Genomic DNA, 23,421 nt, shown 5'->3' on the forward strand with positions numbered 1-23,421 from the left:
TCCAGTTGCTTAAAATCTACACCACTGTTACCAAGAACAGAATTTGGCCCATGTTTCTTTCCCACAATTTCAATATACTTCAATCTAGTACATATTTTTTTCGGGCCACTAGCAAAGGTTGACTCATCAATTTTGGGAAGTAGTGGAACTTTATGGGAACACCCATATGACTGATGTGAGCTTCAGTCTTTGTTGTTTCTGGTGTAAAAATCCCGATGGCCAGGACTCACCAAAATGCTGAAAAATCCTGTTCTGCCTGAACACAAATATTTGAAAATAAACCGTACTGACCATAGTGATCAAACATTCAACTAATAAAAAAAAATTAGGTTTTTTTTTACTGTTTAGTACTCGATGTATTAAGCACCAGCACTGGCTTTGTATTTCTGCTAGAGTCCATTTCCCTTCATTCAGCTACTTATTTCTTGCTCCCTCTGAAAAGGTAAGCATAGTAATAATAAGTCTAAGTTTATCTGGTTTCCTCCACTCCTTTCTGTCACTGGCATTAGTAAGGCTTGGAACAATAACAGGATGCAGGGATGCAGGATGGGAAAAGGCTGACTCCCAGCTGGGGAACCTTGGAGACTGGAAAGCTGAACACTCCCAGTATTGCTTAATGAAATGAAAACTGATTTTTTGTTATTGTTCTTCACTCTGGGCAGTGCTGTGTAGATTTCTGGATACTGTTGATTTAGCTTGCCTAACTTGGGATAAAACTGAAGCTTCACTGACTCCTGAATCAGGTAAGGGACAATGGGATGGTGTTGCTCTTTGCAGGTTAATTTCAAGGGCTTTATTCCCTATTTAATTGCTTTGATTTTTGTTTAAAGTTTTCAGATGGGCTATTTACTTAATATTCTGTGCATTAGACATCTTCGCAGCATCCTCTGATCTGATACTGCTGTCACTTGTGCATAATTCTATTGACATCATAATTTACACTGGTTTGAGAAGAAATTGAGGTTCTCTGAGGCTACAGCAAAATGCTCCCACACTGTAAGGAGCGCTTAGACATTAAGAAATAGATCCTTTTTGTACCTCTGGTTCACAATGCAAACTGAGATACCAGGGTATGCGGTCACTGGCCTTTTACAATGAGACATAACAACAGGATCAATACTATAAAATGTACCTGGGGACCTTTCAGCTGCAGCGCAGACAGTAACAGGCTTACTATTTTGCCATTAGAAAAATGTACGCTATGTTATATCTCGCTTCTTTTATACATAAATACATCGGATCAAGGTTGCACAGGCCCTTGGTGTTTTTTTCTTACTTAAAATTAAAGGAATTTTAGTGCTACTGGACTAAGTACCAAAAGGTTAGAGTTCTCATGTTCAAAGGCAGCCACTATGCAGATCTCACCTAGCTGGAGCTACATTTGTGTAAAGACGAGGGGTAACATTTTCAAAAGCATTTAAGTGATTTAAAGCATCAGCCCCATTTTCAAAAGTGACTCAGGCACTTAGGAATCTAAGTTCCCATTGACTTTTAATGAGATTTTGGGGCCTAAGTGCCTGGGCCACTCTTGAAAATGAGACTCAGGCACTTTTGAAAATTTTATCCTTGAGCTTCCAAGTTCCATTTAACAGTACCTAGACCTTACAACTGGCTGTTGGTCTGGAAGTAGACATCGCTGGCTCTCAGCTGTCCAAGCTTACCTATTTTTTGGTAAGTTACTTCATGGAGAGATCCTTGAAACATGAAATCTGCTAACAGGGATTTTATGTTGTTATAACTATAATGTTTCATGTAGCAAGTCCCTCAGCTAACATACAACTTCCATACAACTTTCAAAGACACAAACATTTATGAATAAGAAAGGAGTCAGTGCATCTTTGTTTCTGTTGAAATTATATTCTGTCATGGTGGGATTGTGGGGTGGACAATATCTTACTGTGCGGCTTGCCATGCTGTAATAAAGAAAAGGAAAGAATATGAAATTTAAGAAAAATTATGGAATAGGCTACTTTTGTGAGGAAACCTGAAGTTTTCAGTCATTAAGAGTATTAAAATTGTGGTATTTGTTACAGGACCAGGTGCAGGGGTCAGTACTGTAGATGCTTAAGCAGAAAGAGATTCACTTAAACAGTTAACACTTTGAAGATATTTGCCAAAAGAATATGTTTGCCTCATATCCTGCTTTTGTTGAAGTAGAATAGAGTAATTGAAAACAGGATATAGGTAAAGAGACTTGTATAATTTCTGCCTTAGAAGTTCATATGATGATAGCTTTTGCTGAGCTAGGCTATAAAAATATAAAATATTTCAAAGAAAAATTCTTCCTTTTTCCAGTGGAAAAAATAGAAAAAATAATCCTATTTCTTGTCTGGGTTTAAAGCAATTAATGCTTTCTGTCTGGGGAAAAGGATGGTTATTGCTGGTGGCTGGGTTTTTAAAAAGGCTTAATCTATTTTTTTTTTTACTCCATTTGTACTTCATTGTGGTTTCTGATGTATAAGTATCCACATTCCAGATCACTTTGTGGTTTAATTTAGACAGGTCCAAACTCTAATGGCAAGTGGGGAAAAAGTCTTTCCCACTGATTTCATGAGATGTGTGAAATGGGAATATTTTGTGACAGAGAAAAACATTTTAAAGGTATACAAAGTACTTTCCATTCTTCATTCCAGTATGTTTAAAATGAGATGAGCTCCAACTGCTCAGCACACATGTTGGAAAGATTAGTTTCCTTCTTGCACTGTTGTGTGTCAGAGTGATTGTTTTTTGCAAACTAGAGACACGGAGGGTTGCAAGGGGGGGCAAATTTGCAAGGCACAAAAGGTAGACAGACACTCAAGCCACAGTGACTTTCATTGGGAGCTGGATGCTTATCTCCTACTTGTGCCTTTGAAAATCCTCCCAAGAATTTGAATTTATATCTGGATTCCCAACAGACCTTGGCTACACTCAGATCCAGGGATATGGGTATGGCCCACTATAAAGATAGCAGCTGTTTGCTAAACTCTACTCTGGATTTAGATTTCAAACACCTACAACATTTTGGAGCGATCAAGTCTGGGGGGGAATTGATTTAGTGTCATGACTACTGCAAACACCAAAACACAGGGAGCCAACATACTGCCAGTCACAAGCAAACATGGTGATCTGAAGCCACCATGTCACCTACTGTGGGCAGCTCCATAGCTCTGGGATCCATTCTCAGAAATACTGCTGGAAAATTGGTAACCATGGCATCATTCCTTTCCACGTTTCGGGCTGCTTAAAACTCAACATAATTCATTTATCAGGGGTTTCCATTAACATTTTCTTTTGTTTCAGCCTCTCTCAAGTTCACAACCACCCATAACCCAAGTTCTGCTTTGAGTTTGGGGTTTGTTCAAACCCCCAAACAAACACCATCAAAACTGCCAAGTTTTCCATTAAAGGCTACAACTTCATTGCAAAAACATAAATTGGCCCATTCACTGACTATGTTTACTCAAAAAGAATGTGAGCTTTAAATATACCTTTTAGCGAACTTGCTCTGAATTTCAAGTTTGTAACAAAACATAAATCTGGGCAAATTTTGAGGGATGTGTGGTTTTGTTGCACACATTTTGCACAGCTCTCACTACAACATACTTCTCGAGAATATATTACTACCTCCGGGAGCTCACTGTAATGCATGAAATATCAGTATGGCAGGCAGAGACGGTATTTTGGGCCTGATCCTCTGAAGCGTTGAGCATCCTTAATTCCCATTAACATCCATAGGAATTAAAAGTGCTTAGGAAATATTCAGCACCTTACAGAACCAGATCCTGTGTAAGTGCAAATTCCGTGAAACTCATGGAAGTCACTGAGCTAGAAAGATATTTTATACATAGATATATACACACACATACACCATGTTTTGTCCTTGGCTGGTTCTGATGAAAGCAGTAGCTGTTATTTCACAGCCATTTCAGGCACTGCTTGAACTTTGTATGCCCTGGTATATATGGGACTTACTATAATTTATATGAAAAATAATTTGGAGAAAAAAAGTCAACTTTCAGCATTCAGGCTGTTGAATCACTTCAATTCACATCTGAGTTTCATACCTCTTGAAAACAGTAGCTGCACTAAGGAACAAAGGAACATACAGATCAAGGATATAATTTCCCTGAGGTATAGTTTTTTTCTGGTTTTCTATTTTTAATACCTGTCCGTCTGTGATAGCGTAAAACTACAGTCATTCAGTCATCTGGCAATTAACCTTTCTAGCAAAGCAATGCTGCCAGCCCAAACATTTGATCAGTCTTTCTCAGCACAGATATATTTGTATGGCCAAGTAAGCAAATGCTCTCAAAGGTTAGGACTATCAGGTAAAAGTATTACTAAATATTACATTTGGAGGTATGGAAACACTGAGATTGCAGTGAAAAGCCTGCTATTTCAGAGGGAGGGAAAAGCACGGTCACCTGAGATGCACTTCAGACACCATATAAAGTCAGCTCTTTCCCAGGCCAGTAGAAACAGAGTGTCGTGCTGCACTAGCACCAGGGTCTCAAGTGGGAAGGACGGTTGCAAAGCCTCACTCCAGTTAGAGATGGGCCAAAAGCAGAATCTGACCCCATTTGAATTTCAGGTAGCAGTTGCTATCTAAACCCTCCCGTACAATTTGGTTCCAGACCAGATCCAAAACCTAAACCTTTAAACCCATAATATGATTTTTTTTTGGAAGATTTTTGCTAAAAATCAAAACAAACTATTATTTGACCCATCAGCCTCCAGTCTCTCTCCTACAAAATAACTCTTGGCCTTCCCTCAACACAGTGAGCCCCAGACAAGCTCCTTGCATTCTTCCCACACCTCCCTCCTGAGATCAGTCCCTCCCACTGAACAAATCTCCATCCCCTTTGCACATGCAGAGTTTAGAATAGAAGCGTCTGATGTCACAGGAAGCTCACCAGACTGTAAAGACGTGGTATCTGCACAGCAACCATTGGCTCTTTGTCTCTGCTCCAGTAAGACTGGGGAAGGCCATTTCTGTTCCACAAGGTATTTGGAGGAGGCGCCTGATTTCACCTTTCAGCTGCCATCACTCTCTTCTGCCTCACACCATGCTACCCACTTTCAGCTTGTGCTTTGAAAATGTCCTAGGAGCACAAAAGATACCCTCTAATCTACACATGGGCCTGTGATTTCTGTTCAGATAGGTGTCGCCCTGATCATGCTCTCAGTGAAGACAATGGGGAGTTTGCCATTAATTGCCATGGGAGCAGAATTGGGCCCTGTATGAATGGACAGCCTTCATACAAAGATTAATCTCCTCTGGGACAGAGATTCAGAATTAGTCATGCCATTCTATTTGTGGAAAACTCCCACTCCCCCTTAGAACTCAGCCTGCATTCTGAGAAGGACATCCCCTATGGTACATTAGCATCTCCATCATGGTCATCTCCCAGATTCATAAGATTTGTTTTAAAGTCCACTTAAAGTAAATGAAATTTTATCTGAAAATGCCAACTTACTTAAACAACATTTTGGGGTTAGCCTGAAGTACTCAATTTTTATTACTAAGAAGATTTGAGATTTGCTTTATTTCTATCTGTTTTTAGGAAAAATGGTTTTTATATGACAGTACTGTCAAAATCAAAACTATGACCAACTGATGTGTTCTCAGCTTTATACTACTGTGGTATCTAGGGGCCCAAACTGGCAATGAATAGATATACGTTCACTAGTTCTGCTGGCATTTTATCTTTCTTATGAAAGGTCAAACAAATGCCACTGCCTATAGAGCCAGCCAGCATAGGATTAATAGACTTCTAAACACCATGAAACAAAGAATCGTCCAATATGGAAATGAGCAGAAGGGGTGGAAACCTTATGTAGTTTCCCTTTGGGAGAACAACTAAACCATTACAATGTTGCACGGAACAAAGTAATCTGTTTAACAGATACAGTAGTTCTGTACCCTTGTGGCCAGAATTGTCACTAGAGTTTGCTAGTATCTTCGGACTAGTACAGGTCTATCTTCCAGTAACACTACTAAAGACGACTAAAATCTCTAGGAGGAGGAAATGAGTAAGTTTCCCATCATAACATGCTGTCTCATTTCCCTTGTGCTGACCTAACTCAGAGAGGTTGTGAGTTGTTCCACTTTCCCTATATGGTCTCAGCTTTGATTTTTCTAAATCAAGACAAATGCTTCAGTTCCATAAGAAATTTAGAACTAAAAGACCGGGCTAGGGCATAAACACTTACCACATATTCTAACATTAATCAAAGGTAGTAACAATTACCTCCTAATCATAAGAAATACAGCTAGCAATCTTTCAGAGTCAGAGAGCAAACCCACCTTCTAAACAGAATCAAGCCACAAAGCTTGGATCTGGGTCTAGATCTGAATAAGAACTTTACAAATGCTGGGGTTGTTTGAGGCCTCAAGCTGTGGAAGTGGCACAGCAGCAGTGGCTGGTGTTCCAGCTGTGGAAAAGGTAGGAGACCTCAGTCTTGTATCCCAGTATGGGCACAGGCCTTTTTGGGTACGTCTATACCATGAGCAGAATCTGCAGCAGAGAGTCTCAGAGTCCAGGTCTACAGATTTAGGCTCATGGGTCTTGCCCTATGGCACTAAAAATAGCTGTGTAGATGCTTGGACTGGAGCTCGGGTTCTGAAGCCCACCCCATTAATTAGCAACCAATATACAGCCACTTGAACTGCAGTACAATGTAACATGGTATCGCCATATCCAGCCATTCAGAAATTAGTCAGGCAACAAAAAAGCATGAAACTGACTTGAAAGCGAAGTCACAAAACATTTTTTAGAAAATTACTTTTTGCCTCCTGGCTCTTGAGCCTTTAGGCTTCTCATTTTCAAGCTTTTCTCCACTACCATGAGGGTAAAAAACTTTTGGGGGGGAGGAGGGAGAGAAAGCAAAAAAGATTCTCACTAAACAACATGACTCCAGGAGCTGGGGCTTTAAGAAATAACAAAATTACAAGATTCACAATAAAAGCACAAGTGTTGCAAAACTGGTAACACTTCACTGATGTGTAATTCATAACATTATTTCACAATGCACAGTGGTCACAATAGAAGTGGTACTGGGAAAGGTGGTAAATATATGTGGGGGACTGGGAAGTTCTAAAGGGTTAAGCAGGCATGATCTGTGGAACTGGTTGACTATCTCCAGGAAGTAAAGAAGAGATGGAGATTTGAGTTGAATGTTTAGAAGGGAAAAGATTACAGAGTGGTTATATACTCAACAAAATACATTGTGGATCCATATTCTCCATACCTTGTAGTCCCCTTCCTCAAAAGATATTTATGTATATGCAATCAGAAGTCTTTAATATTTCCTTTTCAAATTATAACATAATAAATTTAGATAGTCATGAATATCGACATATAAACAGCAGGGCTAATAACTGCACGACAAACTCACCATCCCAGAGAGTGTCCCTCATCTTGAAACCCAACATTGCAATACTTCTGCTCCTCTCAGCCTCAGGGCTCCTGTGGTCTGGTGTGGTGACTTGGTCCTCCAGCCAAGTCACGTCATAGTTTCTTTACAGGGTATCAATGTCCCACGTCAGTGTCCCATGACACTAGTTATCAGTGTGACATTTTGCCCCTCCAGTGCTCCTCTTCAAGCCCACTCTTCTTTCAAGGTAGGGGGCTCCCTTTCCCAGCAAAACTCGAACCTGAAACGGAACCAGACACCACTTCAGCCACTCTGCCAATCCCGGGCCTCATTTTGCAGCCCCTCTGTGTTCTCCCCAGCTCCCCACACCTCTTCTGGAGTCCCACCCCACAGGACTGCCTGCCTGTGGCCTTTTCCCTTTATCAGTGCCCACCACAGGAACTCAGTCCACTCCAGAAGCTTTTCAGTGCTTCTCCCAACTTTGGCTCTTTGCCAGAGCTCCCTTGTTCGGAGAGGATCCCAAGGCCCATTCTCTCCCTGGGGCTCCTGTCTCCTAAGTGTCTTAGAACCATAGGACTGAAAGGGACCTCAAGAGATTAACTAGTACAGGTCCCTGCACTCATGGCAGGACTAAGTATAATCTAGACCATCCCTAACAGGTGTTTGTCTAACCTGCTCTTAAAAATCTCCAATGATGGAGCTCTCACAAACTCCCTAGGAACTTAACCACCTTGACAGGAAGTTTTTCCTAATATCCTAATAACTGGACCCAGAAATGATTGCTGTAGGACCCCACTCGATATGCCCTTCCAGCTTGCCTGTGAATCACTGACAACTACTCTCTGGGAATGATTTTCCAACCAGTTATGCATCCACCTTATAGTAGCTCCATCTAGGCTGTATTTCTCTAGTTTGTTTATGAGACGATCATGCAAGACAGTATCAAAAGCCTTACTAAAGTCAAGATACATCATATCTACTGCTTCCTCCCTATCCACAAGGCGTGTTACCCTGTCAAAGAAAGCTATTAAGTTGGTCTGACATGATTTGTTCCTTACAAGTCCATCCTGACTGTTACTTTATCACCTTATTATCTTCTAGGTGTTTGAAGATTGATTGTTTATTTATTTGCTCCATAATCTTTCTGGGTATCGAAGTTAAGCTGACTGGTCTGTAATTCCTTAGGTTGTCCTTATTTCTTTTTTTATAGATTGGCACTATATTTTCCGCCACTGTGCTGAGTTGCTCCCTATACAAAGAAGGTCTAGCTAGGTCTGCTAAGGAATTGTACCTAACATTCCCTCCAGGTGCCCTTAGGTAGGCTAACTGAGCCTTCAGGCTCCCATTAACCTTTTTGCTGCCAGCGTGGCATGTATGCATCCCATCACAAGCTGGTGCAGTTTTACTGCAGTCTGAGAAAACAAAACTTCAGCGCTTTTGTGTAATAAATATCGGTTATTGTGGATCATACACTGTATTTACACCGGGGAGATATGGTGTTTCTGTTCGCTAAGACTTTGTGAATGAATGAGTTATAATTGTATCTGCTGTAGGGTTTATTTTTAGGTACATATGATAACTATTGTACACAGGTCTTGGGGTGTTGAGATTTTTTCCTTGCTCAAGAACATAGTTCGCATTCCACACTAAACTGTGACGCCTCTGCACCACTCAGGGCTGCGTCCATTCGGAAACAGGAGGAGCAATAAAAGCTTTGCAATACATTTCATTCTGTTGTACTTTATATAGGTTCTTATATATTATTAAAATTGTGAAGAGTGGATCTTATTCTGCTTTGGCTTGTACAAGCTCTTAACATTCAGCAACAACCCTAGTTAATACTTAACCTCTGTACCCAGCAGAATTAACCAGGGGAAGGCACAAAAAACTTAGATCATTTCTAAAAACACACACTAAATTCACTGCAGCAAGAACAGAAAATGGTTTGCAATATTTTGGCTGGGGTCCTCATTAAAAGCAGCCTTGCCAGGCAAGACATATAGATATAGATCTTTATTATTTATAACACAAGCTTTACTAAAATTCTTCTGCCACATTGTGGAAAAAGTCATCCCTCATGATTACAGTGGTCTCAGAGTTAAATTTTATGGCTGTTGTACTGACAATGAGACTTTTGGCAGGAAGGCTGTGTAAAGAAAAATAAAGATGGTCAATGTTTAGAGATTCTACTGGACAGAATCTCAATCCATCTCCCAGTCTTCATGAACTAGAACCTTTGGAAAGGTTTAGATGTGTCAGCATACATTTTCCTAATTAATCAACAAGCCCCAGGGATTGTTGGATCAGTAAGATTATCGGGGCAAAACCCGCACCCAGCTGATAGAACAGAGACCCACTAGGCCCCACATAAATGTTCTCCTCAAAACAGAAGGATTTTTAAAGGATTCCCAAGTCACTGCATTTAGAGACACAAGAGGCCTTGGTCATAAGCAGCTGGAGATCTTGATAGAGGGATTTGCAGGAAGCCAGCTTGTAGTCCAATGCCATGATTAAGCAGGGTATATTTAGAAGCAAGGGCTAGTGTTAGGAAGAAGGAAAGGAAAAGGCTCTAATTGTTTCAGAATTTCTACTAAGTACCAGCCTTCAGGAAATACTTTCAGACCAAAGCAACTCTCTCCAATTGAGATGAGGTCTTCTTCACGGATCACTGAACCTAAATTGCCAGATCATCATCCCTAACTACCTTTTCTATTTGGAGCATATAGAGGATAACATATCCCTTGCAATTTTGCTCCCTCTCATTAGGTCACTGTCATATTTTTTACATCTGTCCTTGTCCAATAAGTTACTAGCACTTTGCCTAACAATACCTTTTCCTTATCTTATCACTTCTGACGAAGGATTCATCAGGAAAACATTGCTTACTTTCTGTTTTTAATGTGCATTGAATACAGCTCTTTTGTTCCAGAGTGATCTAATAAGACGGGTGGAGGTGCAGAGTAATCTAACCGTGAAAACACAGCCTGGAGTTTGATGGCATTTGGCCACTGTCATCAAAACGCTTGTGGTCAAAATGTAAATCTCGTGTCGCTTGCTACTTTTTTCCTACGATATTTTCCAAGCCAAGAAATCACATTAGTCACAGGTCCCTTGCACTTGCTGATTTTAAAAATGGAATTCTCTGAATCAACAAAATACAAAGCACTATGTGACAGCATGAATAATATAGAGCACTAAGTGAAAGTATTCTGTATCAGAAACAAAAGTTCTGCTGATCTGTTTAATTATATATGCATTAGCAAAGTATACAATGTTACTTTCTCCAGAGTCCTTTCTACTCTCAAACGTTTGCAGCCCACTCTTGGAAGCCGTGGATGAAGATCAGAGAGTAGAATTTTTTAGTGATCCCTTGGTCATGCCACTAATTCCATGCAAGTGGTCAAAATCCTCTGTTTGTGACATTACAGTCATTATTACAAAATGAAGGATGATGTCACAAATATAAAATAACGATCACTTTGGGCTGGTGCTATGCTAAATAGTGAACTTCAAAACATTCAGCAGCTGGGTTCAGTCCCAGCACATGAAGCAGAGCCGAACCTTCTTAGGTCCCTCTTCTCCCTCCCTGCGACCCCCACCACCCCCTCACACACCCTTCTCTGCTCTCCTTCCAAAACAGATAGATTTTTCTCTCCTCTTTACTCCCCCTTCGTAGCCAGTACTACCCTTCAGGAGCCTTCAGTATCTTTCTTCAGCATACTCAAGCAGCATCCTTCGTGCTAATAGATTTGCATGTGACGTTAAGTGCTGTATGCACAGGGAACCCTGCACTGTTTTGAATAATAACGTTTGCTCCACCCTTTAGAATGTTCTAATCCGATTTGCAGATCACTTCTGGGATAAGGCATTATGATATATCATTCAAGAGCTTATAGGGAACAAGAACTCTTAGTCAGTGCCAAAACAAAAGCACATAGAATACAGCAGGCACTATACCTGTTCAGCCCCAAATGGGTTTCCACCAGTTCCCAAGTGTCTCCCTGGTCTTTATGATGACAAATTACATTTTCCTGGAAACTGGGCAAGGACATCATTGATTCTGCACCTGGCATGATACATGATCTGCATACTGAGAGAGTGAAATGATGTGAGATTCCTCAAACTCACTTCATTATGCAGTGGTGTACTAATAGCCTTTTGTGTGCGTCCGTCTCTTGGGACAGATGGAAAGCCAGCAGTCTCATAAAATCTGGTGAATTGCTTGCTAGTCATGCTGAGGTTCTCATATAAAATGAAAATAGTCGTCCATTTTAATGACAACTGCATTGCATAACTGATGTGGGGAGAAATGGGCGAGACTGGTTAATGCCACTACTGTTCATTTGTGTGATTTGATTTTATTTCATTGCCTGCATGATACATGTGTCACTCTTACCATAGTACAATGCCTCACTTCTCTGTAATAGCATTAACCCCCGTTAGACCATTGAAATGATTCCCAAAAATGTTAGTTTACCTAGTCTCTAGGACGTGTGCTTCTGCAAAGTCTAGAAAAAGAGCATAGTTCAATGAATAAAACACACACTATTCCATTTCCTTCTATTACATTCATGTTCAGGGGCATAGTATGTGGGTGCTGGTGGACTGTGATATATAGCAGATCAGACTAGATGATCTAGTGGTGCCTTCTGGCCTTAAACTCTATAGCACCCTTTTCAGACAAGGAAGTACTGTTTAAAAAAAATGATTCTCTGTAAGTGGAACAATTGTTTAATTAGATATTGTTTGTGCATGTAGATTTCTGAATAAATCTACACAGCTGTGTTTGAAACTTCCCTATGCAAGGCCATTTGATATGCCCTATACGACATCCTAATCCCATTTTGGTAACGACCCATGTTCATAAATACAGGCAAATAGAAGCATTTAAGAGAAAAAAAGAGTTCTGCTTCTGGCAGACGCAGTATGCACAAAACAAATCCCATGAGTAAACACAGATTTCCCCTGACAAGTTCTGACAGGCTCCCAAGGGACCGTGTGTGTCTTCATCTCTTTCAAGCTTTCCAAGAATAACTTTAAAATACACTAACTGGCAAGTGGTGACTGCATTTTGTTCTAACACAGGCCACACTCAGAGCTGGTGCAACTGCACTGAAATTAATAGAGTTAAGGCACAGGTGAATTTGGCCCTCTGTAGCTAGAAAGGAGGAAATCAATGCAGTCTGCTAGTCTGAAGAGTTCACTGAACTGTCACATGCTTTGATTTTTGCTTCCACAAAGAATTTCATGGCTGTGTCAGACTTGAACGATCATGTTCCTCCTAGAGATCACAGTTTGCAAAAAGCTTGTCCCATAGCCATAGTCAAACATGCCAGTGTGAGGTGGATAAATTCATCAAGACATAAGCCAACCAAACGTATTTTTGTGAGCATGAAGCTAAGCCTAACAGTGTATGCCAGCAAAAACATATTAACCGGTTTTCTAACAATAGACCTTCTCCATCACATCGAAAACACCACAGTTCTACAAATAGTACTCAACTCCAAACACGGTCTTTAGATATTAGAGGTTTTAAAAAAAGGCAAGACCACTTGCACTATTCATTATAAATCTAGAGACGATAAAGAAGCAGTTAGCGTACAGCTGTCCCCATAGACAAAACACTAGTCTGAACTATCTCAACAACAAAGTAAATACTTAACCCTGAGGAGTTTTTGCAGGCCAAATGAGAACTGAGATCAAGGTGGATTGCACAGGGTATAAATCAGTTCAGAATTAACTCCATATACCATACAAAATCCCTGCTCTTCTTTAGCACCAGTTGTCTCCAATATGGCTCTTGGTCTCCTTTTAATAGTTTGCTCAGGAAAGAGCCTTGTTTGAGTTGAAGGAATAAAATAACCTGCTTGTCTCTTATGGAGTTCATCCCCGTATGATACTGCAAAACTACCCCTCATAGGCTTCTCATCCATCTAAAATAGATCAGAAGTGCCTGTCACCATGGTATCTAAGGCCCTGAGCCAAACCTCATTGAAATCAATAAAAAAACTCCCATTGGTTTCAAAGGTTTATGCCCCAAGTGTCCTCATCCCTGGCTTCGGAATTTTAATTCCTCTCTTCCCCTTCCCTCATAGTATCAAGTCTCAACCATTACCCAGCAATCCAAATGAGAGAGATTGCAATTTAAAACATATACATGTGCTTATTTGGCTGCCACACATTAACTTGTTCTAAGAATTGAGATAACTTTAGTAGGTTGCAGTTCATGGCTGACCATGTGGGAATGGGGATGGGGGTAGGGCAGGGGAAGGAGGGCAATTATGGTGGTGCTTGTTGCTGAGCATTCATTCCCATTGCCAAATCCTTTCATCTCAGTCAAGGGCTGTCAGAAAAATTGGATGTTTGCTTAAGATCACAGTTTATGGTATGTCTTGCTCCTCAGCTTGGCAGCTACGCAGTGACTGGCTAGGAAAGAAAGGGGAATGGACTCTCTGGGAAGACAGACGAGAGCAAAAGTCAGTCAGTCAGTCAGAGATGGACAATCACAGAATGACACAAAATGTCCTCATTTGGGCTTGATGAGATGGCTACATTGCTTGGTGCTGTGCTACTCAGAGCAACTTCTCTCATTTGACTTTCAGCGTCTCGTTCAAAATCAAACCAAAAGGCAAAGGGCCCTGTTTACTATTCCTCTCCATTCACTGTTGTTTTATCCCATTCTTTGCCTATGTGGCTAAAATATTTTGGGCCAACTCTTGATGTAAGTTAAACTCCTAATCAATTCAGTGAGAGTTCTTTGGATCAGGAATGCAGGAGGATTAGACCCTTAGACTAAATATGGCCTCAGGATTTGTCTTCTCATTTTAGACCGGGGTGGGGTGGGGGAAGAACCACATAACAGTTTATACCTACAGTAACACGGCTACTTCTGAAGAACATTTTTTTCCTTTGTGAAAAGGATCACACAAATATCAATCCAATTTCATTAAAAAATTCCCAGGAGAGAGGAAGAAAAGACCTTTATGAGCTTTTGTAAGAGCTTTTTTTTTTTCCTCCTGGCTTATCTTCTTTACTCTGAAATGGCTCATTTTCATACAGACCTTGAGAACACTTTCATTGGGCTTTGCTAAATTCATTCCACATTGGTGCGGATGACTCATTCTACCTTGATTTGTTTTGTCCCCTCAGTGTTTTTGCCAGTTCTTTAGTCCAAGACTCAGCAAATCAGGTCCAGAACGCATACAGAGGACTCCCGTTCTGTACGGTCACTGGGATTTTGCTGTAGTTCTGGCTGCTGCTACCAAGCTCTCTTTAGTATTTTTTATCTGTACATTTGCTTGGTGCTTTTTTTGACATTTCATTAGAGCCAGCTGGAAAACTGACAAAAATTGAAACTTTGATGAAAAACCCAATAGTCAACACTTCCCCTCCCCTATTCCCCTATCAGCTCTATATTTTAGACAATAGCTGTAGGAAGACCAGATGTCCTACTTCTGTTTGTTTGATCTACTTTCCAGCAGGCCTATATATGTTTTGTGTATCCTGGGATAAGAAAGCAAATATCCTTCTTGCTATCCGACTTTATGAACATAAAGCCTGTGACTATATCTGATAAGCAATAAATCTTCATCATGCACAGCACATGATTGCAAATGCTTACAGCTCCTTCTTAACCAAATTTCTTCAGATGTGAAAAAACACCAGTCCTGACTGAAGACTGTTCCATTAATTCAGAAATATAAGATTTTTTCCTGAAGTTCCCAGGAATCATCTAAGGGATAAAACAGGCCTGGGAAATTTCAGCCCATGAAGTTCTGCTGAAAAATTATACAAGCACTTGCAAATAGGGGCCTAGAACAAAACAGTGTATTGCCTCCTCAACCATAATTATACATGGCCCTTGCTGATTGGGACCCAAAATTAAGTGAATATGATGCAAAGGACACTGCAAAAGCAGCAATGATGTGTGACCAGATTTTTAGAGGAATTGTGGTTAGGATATTTAGGTACCAATGTATACCACTGTAGCACTATCTTTCTTATAAAAATCCAAGTAAAGACACGCTTGTTTAGGATGTCTCAGAATCTGTGATGCTACAATAGTTTTTAGATAGTCACAAACATTCCACAATGCTTGGTTACCCAAAGAGATTACTTCTGTCATCTGTAAACTAGGAGGTGAAAATGACATTCCAAAATAAAATGATACAATGAAGGAAAGCACCATGTCACCACTGAGATCAGCACATTAATCTAATAAACACAAAGTGACAGACCATTGTCATAAAAGGAAGGCCAAAACAGGTCACTTCCTACAAATGCTCTAACTTCTGTATATTGCTTAGAACATTTGACGAGTGTTTTAAAAATATTTTTTATGTAAAAAACAAACACCAATGTTTATCCCATTTGGAATCTCAGAAAATGATGGTTTTGTAAAGTTGAGAGTCTTGGGACATTCATATGTCGCATCATGGATCCTACCAAAAAAGTGTTATTAGAGTTTAAAAAACTACCCAGTTAGCATTTTGCACTGAACTAAATGTACTGCCTCAGCTATTGCTACGTGTGAAGGCCAAGGAAATGAAGTAGCTCATTTTTACAGTTTTAGATATAGTTCTCTAACAGAAGCTACAGTAAAGGTAACAATGCTCTTTTATTATAGTACAGTCCTGCCTCTTATTTTAATTAGATTTGTTAGTCTTTCACCAGGAAATGTTGTCTAATGATTAGATCAAGGGACTGGGAGACCAGAGCCTGTGGTTCTATGGCTAGTTCTGATACTGATCCATTGTGGGAACATTGACAAGTCATTGAAGCTGTAAGTACTTTGGTTCCCCAATCTGTAAGCTGTACATAATGCATGCTGTATCTACTGTACTGGTCAGGAGCTAGAGCAGGCTTTATTAGTTCATTTCTGCAAAGTGCTTTGGGGTCCCTGAATGAAAGGTGTTTTCAAAGTATTACTAGGATTGTTTTCATTTACTAAGGTTTTATCCCTTTAAGTGCTGCAGTTAAGGTCTCTTCATTACATAAATAGGGTGGGCACTCACCTTGGAAAGAAAAAGATAATTTATTCACCTTATGTTGTTTAGTGGTTACCTTGCTGTATTACTTATTGCCAGTTATTCTATTAATGAGCCTTTATCCTTCAAAGTTCATAGACATAATATTAGATGACAAAGTGAGAACTTTTTAGTGCAGATTCTATACGGAAATACATACGATTACTGTACAGATAGACCTCAGGTCAGAATCGGCTCTCAGTTACTTGAGAATAAATCCAGTGTAATTTAACTGAGTTCAGTAGTTACTCTGGATTTACATTGGTGTAACGAGCAAAATTGGGTCTAATGTTTGTGAGCAACATTTCAGTTTACATGCATTGACCACTATATAGTTACAAGTCCAATTCCAAGTCAATGGGAGCCCTTTCATTGATATCAGTGAGTGGGAGCTTGGGCGCTACATCAATTAAATGCCTGCACTATATGTATCTGGTAGTTCCAATGCAGTTTATTCTTATTACAATGCTGGCAAACATTTCTATTACCACCTTCAGTAACTTATAGTGATATTTTGTGTGATGGGAAGGTTTAATTTTTCTGCAGTTCATCATACAAGAGCTCAAACTGGTTGAAATATATTTGATTGTGGTTTTTATGCCTAAAATTATAATTTTTTGGAAAAGAACAGCCATTTTCATAAATATCTTTCAGGTTCTCATTAAAAAACTGGGGGGTGGGGGAACCTACCATTTTTAGGTTGTCAACAAACAAATGCCAAAAAAATGGTTTCCGGTTTGTCAATAATAATCCAGAAAATTCCACAAAAACCATTAAGGAAAAAACAACAAAAAAAAGTTGCCTTCAATTTAAATTTTATATTGAAAAGATCTATTTTAAGAGCTGCTAGAGCTGATCAGAAAATTTCTGTTGCGAGTCTGATTCATGTCTGTTGTTTTCAGTCAAATTTCTTTCATGGGATATTTATCAATATTTTCCAGTTGAAATATTCTTTCAAAGGAATCTTCATTCCAAAAAAATCAAAATGATTCTCTGCATAAGATCATTGTGAGATATTTCAGCCTCCCTGGCCAGGGCAATAAAAATTGTATCAACGGCGACTGCTCAGTCATTTATTTAATCAACCATACATTAGATTTGGCTTACTGATTTACATAGGACAAAGCTATAGAACAGTGTATTTGAGAGCCTAGATATGCATCTTTTATTTTTGATTAAACTAACTTCACTTAAGCATTATATTAACTTTAAAGAATGGGAGGAAAACAGATCAGAGCTGGACAGGGACTGCAAAAATTTTCTGAAGCAACCATCACTGAAACAGGACATTTTAAAGCCAATATTGCAGAACTACTTGCAGAAAGCAATTTTCTAATTAGTACAGTATTTACATGCATTTGTACCAAAAACTTGATTCTAAGGAATTATACTCTTCCAATTAGGAAAAGAAACCATACCATGTGATACATGTATCTCAAAAGCAGCTTGAATATCAAAATCCTTCAGTGAATTCTCCACTTATACTTTGCAGGCTGAGAATTATTTGCTGAAATTATCCAGCACAATTTCAAATAATGAATACATTTGAGAAAATCATGATCTGCTCAAAGAAGATTTATGAGCAGAGAGAGCAGCTCAGTTAATTGAATAAACTAATTTGTGAATTTTTTTCCCTGCTCTCTTCAGGACATATTTAAGGTCCTTGCTTAAAATAAATGGGGTTTAAGCTATTGGTACAAGCTGTCAGACAAAAGCTAGACTGAGCCTGTAGTCTCAGATCTGATGAAAGGAACAGCTTGGGAAGGAACTGTCTCAACATAGCTCATCCTTTATTAGCCTCCTGTTCTGGAAGGATGATAGGAGGAGGGAGTAATTTACTGCAACATTTAAATGGATGCAGCTTACTCCTGCTTCTCCTGGCCCCACCAGGCCCCAAAGCCAGGCCAACTAGTCCTGGCAGTGGATGGGGACGGATTGAATGGACTACTCTGCCCTATGCACTGCCACCCTCTTGCTGACACAGCAAGTATCTGGAGAGCAGAGTGCGCTCCACCCCTGAGCCACACCCAAGATACAGATAGGCTGAGCAAGGGGGCATCTGCGGAGGCTTACTCCCCTACTTACATGGGTATAATCTAGCCCTGCATTTTTAGCTGCTTGCTTCTGGCCACTCCAACATGCTGTACCATGTTGCATGGGGCATACTTTCCCTTGCTCAGCTTCAACAACTCCTCCCTCCTGCTGCTATCTCTGGCGTTTGTTGAATGAAATAGTGCACTACCTAGCCTTTCTTCGGGAATCTAACATCTGCAGAACTTGATCCTCATGCCCTTACCCAGTTACTTCTGAAGGATCTCTAAAGCTGGGACAGGGGCGAGGGATGTGTTATACTTGAACATGAGTGGTTCCACCCACAACTTAAGGGAAAGGAGTTCCATGGGACTGATTCACCAGAAGGGGAGCATTTTTTGCTGAAGGAGATGTTCACAGACTAGCCAGAAATGAGTGTCTCCTTGCAGGCTCCAGCTGTGCTATGGCACCAAACATCACTCATAACTATACCATACAAAGGAACTGCAGAGCAGACAGTGACATTTCTGACTGAAATGATGGAAGCTGCCAAGAAGAAAAGAGGAATTATTTTTGGAAGGAGTCCCAGGGTTTTGTTTTCACTATATGCTTGATTTGAAAGATATACCAAAGGGCGGATACTAGCTTAACTGGAGAAATAGTTTTACAGAGGAAGGAGCCAGAGCTGCAGTTCTGAAGCAAGTCAAGAGACAGCAAAATTATCTCATTTGGGGACACAGAGTCTGTTAGCCAGCAGCCAGCACAAGTGAAATCATTTTAAACTTGGGAGAACGTGGAAAGAGGGATCTGCTGACTGAAGTGAAACATTTTGTATTGTAACCAAACTGTACATCTGTTTAACAGGTTCAGTCTGATACGTAGGTGACAGAGGCCCCTAAATAAAATATAGTGCTTTGGGATATTCACCACTTATTAAAAATATTACTGTGCTCTGCACCATGTTGGGGGTTATTACTGTAAACTACAGCAGTATTCCCCACCCCTTCTGCCCCAGGGATGTTCCTTGCTTTTTCTTCTTGTATGTGTTCTGTGTTAATGATTGACATATTGTATGAGACCCAAATGGTGAAGGCCCCATATTCCCTCACAGGGAGCTCTGTGCCAGCTTGATAAATCTTTAGAAGGATCAGGACACTGCAGCTGGCCCAGAGCTCATACAACAGATAAATCCATCTGCTTAGACTTCTCTGGATGCAGGTCTTCAATTTCCATGCCACAGATCACCACAACATGGAGATAGCCAAAGTACTGATTATCTGTTCAGATTAAATTATTCTCTCTCTAGCAACTGCTCTTTAAAGACTAGGATGTTCAGAAAAGAGACCACCACTCTGCAGGGTTGCTGGAACAATTGGTACAGTAAGGGTACTGAGAGCTATGGAACCAAACTCTTGTAAACCATGTATATAATAGAAACCACTTCAAGCCAGGGGGTGCAGCAGCCCCCTCCCCCCACACCAGCACCCTTAGTTCCAGCACCTATGCCTCTCTGGACAACATATTTCTAAGGTTAATTGAAAGGAAAGGTATCCTTAGCACGGTGTTCTCTGGTAGATACAGGCCAGAGCCTCAAAGTTTGGATCCATATCTGAATTTCCCAGTGGCTGGCATTAGACAGGTGGTTTTGGTTCAGAGGCATCTCTCTTGCCTGTGGATATTCTCCTGTAAAAAGCAAAACAAACTAACGGGGTGAATTCTTCTCCTTTAGGTAAGGTAGGAATAATGTGAAAGACAAGCTTCTCTCCCCTCCTTGTACTCTAATGAAGACGCTGGCCACTTAAGATGATAACACTTTCTGAGAGCATCTTTGTAAATATGTCAGTTCTAGTGAAGTTAATAGCAATTTAAGCTTGCAGTGCAGTGTTTCAGTCTTCTCAACTAGCCATTACAATACAGCAATGAACAACAAGATAATTACTGTACTAGGGCTGGAACAGAATGATGAAAAGCACCATTCCCTTCATTCCTAGGGAGAAAACAGGCTGGTACAAGGACAGATTTCAGACTGTTGTTCTCTTTCCTGAGGATGGGGGTGGCGGGGTCTTTTTCACAAGTATTTCCCAAAGCTACATTCAATCCTAACTGACATTTACAAGCTGTTTTCAGATTAATATGATCTATGGATGATCAAGGGTTGATAGATACGGTTAAGTAGTCACCATGACTTTGAGAATCAAAATCCCCCCAGGATCCTTTATATTTTGCAGTGTAAGGTTTCTCAATTGCAAATAAAATCAATTACTTCCTAGATGTGCATCTTAAACATAGTTTAACAATGAGCATTTAATATTAAAGAAGCTACAATCGTTTTGCCCAGCAGTTTTCTACACATCCACATAGAAGGAGGAATGCAGTGTGTGTAGCTCCCGTACGAAGATGCAGAATAAAGGGACAGGAAAAAACAAACATATCACTATGACATGAAGGTCCTAAAACACCACGTTCCAGCCATGCTATAGCACTTCAGAACAACAGTAACTGCCTAAGACTGAAGAGTAACTTTGGAATACGTCTGACTACCTTAACTCCCAAAATATTGTCTTAATAGAATATCCAGCTAATCGTGTGGTGTCTACTCTTCTGTCACTAATAATTGCTTCTCTTTTGATATACCTGCTGACAGTTGATAAGAGGTAATGGGAAGCAATTTACATGTAATTTCAAGTTCTCCAACTATTTGAATGTTAACTTTCCCTGAAAGTCCTTTGTACTGTAGAAGGGAAAATTCAGAAGGAAAATTTGGCAGCTTTGCTACATGGTATAAACTTCTCAATCTGATATGAAAGTCAGGTCTAAAGTTAGTTAATAATAAAGTGATTTAAATATTGTTCTAGAGAATAGCTTCAGAAACATCAACTCTATACCTTGTACGATTTAAGAATAGAAAAGGCAGAGGGGACTGCATGTTTGGTTTTAAACTTTTCCAAGACCTAAAGATTTCTCTGAGCTGGCTCATTTGTTCCTGTGTTGTACTCAGAGCTGGTTGAAACATTTCACATTAAACATTTTTTCATTCAAAAGATGGGGTTTTTCTAAGTCAATATTTCCGTGAAATATGGATTTCAGCAGAATTTACTGTCTGGAAAATCAAAACATTTCATTTCATTGAGCCAGAACCTTTTGTTTCAGGTTGAGTTGGCATTAATCTTTGCATCTGCCTGAACTGTCGTATTGCCTCCTACCCACATTCACCCCATGGGCTGTGCTTCCTTGGCAGACTACATCTCCTGCGATGCACAGAGCTTCCCCCTGCGTCTAAGCAGTTGTTCCCATGATGAACTGAGGCAGCTCAGACAGATGCAGTGTAGTATGAGCAAACAAAACCAAATGGGAAGTTTTGATTTGTGAATGTTGAAACATTCATATGAACAGTATCAAGCAATGTTCTAACAAATTTTTTTCTTTCATGAAAAGTTTTGATATTTCACATTTTTTTCCTGATTTGGATGAAAATGAATGTCAAAATTTCAGAATTTACTATGGGATGGAAGTACTATATACCTAGATAGCATTCATCACCATGTATTTTTTGACAGGTTTCCATGCCCCATTTAGGGATTATATCCCACCCTCTATCCCTGTTTCTGTTGGTGTCCAAGTTTGGTGCCGTCGGACATTTTTTTTTTTTTAAATTGATGATTATTTTTTATGTTTGAATAGGGGGTATGTTGCGTGCTTGTGCTTTGATACATTTGCTTGTTTGTTTAGAGAAAAAGGATGAAAGAAGAGTGAGAGAGCATAAAGATTAAAAAAATAAAGCTTTGGTAAGGTTTAGAGAAAAAAGGAAAGAAAGGTTGTTTGATGAGGGTGAGTAAGGAGAGATGATTTTAAAGGTAGTTTGGCATTTTATTAAAGAATAGAAAGAGAGAACTTTAAAGAAATTGAGATTTTTTAAAGGGTTAATTTGAAAGAATAGAGGCAAGTTATTAAAGAAAAGAGATTTTTGGCGAGGTTTAATAAGGAGAGAATTTTAAAGGACTAGTTTGGTATGTTATTAAAGAATAAAAAATTTTGAAATAATGTAAAAGGTGTATTAAATATAAGGGCAGGTTAAGAAAAGAGCATTTAAAAAGAGTTAAATAAAAGAGAAACATATAAAGGAAACTCCTTAGTAAGTACATGGTACAAATATAAAGGTTGGTTAAGAAAGAAACATTTAAAATGTTAAATATAAAGGTAGGTTAAGAAAAGAGCATTTAAAAATATTAAATAATATTGAAAAATTGATTTAAAAAAACACACATGGCAAAAAAAGGGCATTTACTAAAGCAGAGACTGTTTAGTAAGCACATGGTAAAAAAGTATAAAGGGAGGTTAATAGTAAGGCATTTAAACTATTAAATACAAGTATAGGTTTTAAAAAGAATATTTAAAAAGAGTTAAATAAAAAAGAGAAACATATAAAGATAGGTTAAAAGAGAGAACAGGGTAAGAAAAGGGAAAAGAAAGCCCCTTTGCAAAGGGCAAAGATAGACAGCACGTGGTTGAGTCAGAGAGAGAGAAAGAGAGATTTTACCCTTCCAAGTGTTTCTGCGGAAAAAGAACTTCCCAGGTTCACAGCCCCTCAGGCTTGTTATCACCACCTTTAGACTGGTCCAATCAGATGTTGTTCTACAGCAGTGTCGTAGAATTCATTTTCCTGAACCAGTCCTATAATCCCAAGGTTTTAAAACAAGAGCCATCACCCCTCCCTGCCCCACCTTTAACTGCCTTATTCTTATCTAAAAAAACAGACCCCAAGCATTTTTCCGCGCTATGTAGCACTTTTACATAGGGGCCTTAATAAAAGTTGAAACCATAAGCCCTCAGTAACAAACAATTTTTAAAAGTTTCCCCCTACGTTTTAGACTAACATTGGTTACTTTTTAGCGAGAGAATTTGAAGCAGCGTGCTTTTTCACCAAAAACAGCCTTTGTAAGCCAGTGGATCAGAGAGAAGAAGATTTCTTCTTCTTCCACTTTTTAACAAATAGAGGTGAAAGTCT

General features: G+C 39.5%; 1 protein-coding gene across 1 annotated transcript in view; it reads left to right on the forward strand.

Moving 5' to 3' along the window:
* The first annotated feature begins 579 nt into the window (after window positions 1-579).
* The window catches only part of CDH5 (cadherin 5), a 51,663-nt gene continuing 28,821 nt past the window's right edge, over window positions 580-23,421 (forward strand). The window contains exon 1 of the mRNA XM_050923187.1: window positions 580-743. The gene's annotated coding sequence lies outside the window, so the exon portion shown is untranslated. The remainder of the gene's footprint in view (window positions 744-23,421) is intronic.

Source organism: Gopherus flavomarginatus, chromosome 14 (genome assembly GCF_025201925.1).
Source record: "Gopherus flavomarginatus isolate rGopFla2 chromosome 14, rGopFla2.mat.asm, whole genome shotgun sequence".
Classification (NCBI taxonomy): Eukaryota; Metazoa; Chordata; order Testudines; family Testudinidae; genus Gopherus; species Gopherus flavomarginatus.